General features: G+C 34.0%; 1 long non-coding RNA gene across 1 annotated transcript; it reads right to left on the bottom strand.

The window, feature by feature from the left end:
* Nucleotides 1-88: 88 nt before the first annotated feature.
* Nucleotides 89-1,570, bottom strand: LOC137657138 (uncharacterized). The gene is made up of 3 exons (XR_011047123.1): nt 1,473-1,570; nt 814-965; nt 89-334 (listed from the first exon to the last, which is right to left on the bottom strand). It is a non-coding gene; the product is annotated as an uncharacterized lncRNA (long non-coding RNA).
* Between the last annotated feature and the right edge of the window lie 930 nt (nt 1,571-2,500).

Below are 2,500 nucleotides of genomic sequence, written 5' to 3'. Positions count from 1 at the left end.
TTTTCAACTTATGAATAAATTTAGGACCAAATCAAAACCAAAATTTTAGCAATATCAATTTATTAACATAACAAATATAAGTAAAATCAACCGAAAGAAAATATACACGAAAAAGATGAAGTGTTCTTCTAATTCCATTTATTTTTCACCTCTTTTTCTTTCAAAACACAAAACGAAAAGAGGAAGTAGATGAATTAATGTTTAGAAAAGTGTCCCTATCCCAGATGCTCTATCCAGAGTCTATCCGTCGTGGTGCCTTATCCCAGATGGTCTATCCAGGGTCTATCCTTAGTGATGTCCACTGTGGTAGGGTTGGTACTGGTGGTACTGTGGCCTGAAAAATAAATAGAAATAATATTACAAAAATTAACCTTATAAAAAATGGAGGGGTCATAAAAAGGTAATCTTTTACTTCGTGTCAAATTCAACAAATGGATTAAAAAAAGAAAAAAACAATATGAGGTTATAAAACAGAGATTCTTATTTCTTTTATAGTCTGGTGCCCCCTTGTCTTCCAGATGGAGTCCTTGCAACCCGCCTTGTTCCATTTTATATTCGTTTATAATTCTAATGTCAAATCTATTATATATAAACTGCATAATATGGGTTTCTTTGCCTTAATGTTTATGACATTTTTTCATTAATATTTTATAAATATAAAGGAAATATAGTAAGGGAATTATTGCTTAAATGCTCTTTTACCACCCTGTCCTTCCCAACCTCAGTTTTTGCCTCAAACACCCCCCCCCCCCCTTCCTAATATACCGCCCACTTCTGGAACAGCTGGACTATAGGGTAATTGCTTCTACTCACCTGTATCCACCATATCCACCGTGTCCAAAAGAGCTGTGCCCGTGTCCGTAAGATGAATGGCCGTATCCGCTTCCATGACCGAATGAACCGTATCCGCGGCTGGGATAAGCTGTGGCAGCGTATACTAGAGCCATCACGGCAACAACGAGCACCTGTAGGAGATAAGACGTTTCATATTAGGCTAAAATTATCTCTCAGTCAATCAAATATTTTTATATAAATTCTCGTTTGATTTTAAATGTAGTTGGTAAAGCTGATCTGATTGATGCAATGCAATTGGAAGTTCATTTCGAATCGGGATAATCAATGAGTAGCATTTAATTCTGAGTATAAATAAGCATTGAATATGGTCGGCGTATCTTCAGTGTAATGATTCTGAAATATTGATTCTTAAGTTAATGGAAAGATTTATCGGACAATTATGAAATAAACAGCAAAATATATTATACTAATTTTCACTTCAAAAGATATTTCTCTATTTTCATGATAAAACAATGCAATGTTGCGGTTCTTTGATGGGTAAGATTTAAATCAAAGTTGGTAATTACCAAAATGAACGATTGAACTAATGCTTAGACCGTTTTCAAACGAATTTAACAGAATACCACTATCGAACTTCACAAATATTTGATTAAACAACGAAAGATTACAATACTTACGATAAATTTGATCGAAAACATTTTGTCGACTTTAAATGTTGCTTCCGTGTGCTTGAGCCTCGTCTGCCTGTGGTGTAACTGGTGTTGTGTGGCTTCTTCTTCTTGGGGTATTAAAGCCAACACTTGTTGGCACGGGCCTTTCCCTTGGTTGGCCCGTAGCACAGTTGTGTGGCTGGGAAGGGTCTAATATATATTCATCGGGGCAGCCCTTCCAGTTACTAAGTACTCTTTTCGATTCCTCTCAGAGGAACTAGAAATGGATCAACTAGATTCGTAGCCAATGAAAGTTTTTGAATGTAGCACGAAGCGAAAAAGATTGAAGAGAAATACTTCCCAAAATCAGTTCGTTTTACTTGAAAGACTGTAAACTTAGTGGCCCCTGTTGAGGGGATTCACCTCTCGCTGCTACAGAAAGCGTAGTAGGACATTCCTTTGGTAGTTTTAGGCCTATCCAATAAAAAAAAATGTACCAAGAAATCCCCAGCCTGTATTCCTACTTCAAATGTGGCCAAAAACGTTCTCATGATATATTAAACCAATAGGGACACTTTTTTTTTCTTACTCTACTTTGGAACTATTAACGAAGATAGGTGTTTTTACTCCACTTTTGAACTATTAACAAAAATAGGGGTTTTTACTCCACTTTTGAACTATTAACAAAAATATTTATTTTTATCCCACTTTTGAACTAAATATTTTTTCTTACTCCACTTTTGAACTATTAAAAAAAATATTTATTTTTATCCCATTATTGAACTAAATATTTTTTTATTCTACTTTTGAACTATTAACAAAAATAGGGGTTTTTATTCCACTTTTGAACTATTAACAAAAATATTTTTTTACTCCCCGTTTGAACTATTAACAAAAATAGGGATTTTTATCCCACTTTTGAACTATTAACAAAAATATTTTTTTACTCCCCGTTTGAACTATTAACAAAAATGGCGGTTTTTATTCCACTTTTGAACTATTAACAAAAATATTTTTTTTACTCCCCGTTTAAACTATTAACAAAAATAGGTGTC

Source organism: Palaemon carinicauda, chromosome 18 (genome assembly GCF_036898095.1).
Source record: "Palaemon carinicauda isolate YSFRI2023 chromosome 18, ASM3689809v2, whole genome shotgun sequence".
Lineage (NCBI taxonomy): Eukaryota > Metazoa > Arthropoda > Malacostraca > Decapoda > Palaemonidae > Palaemon > Palaemon carinicauda.
This window is presented reverse-complemented; position numbering and strand designations above follow the sequence as displayed.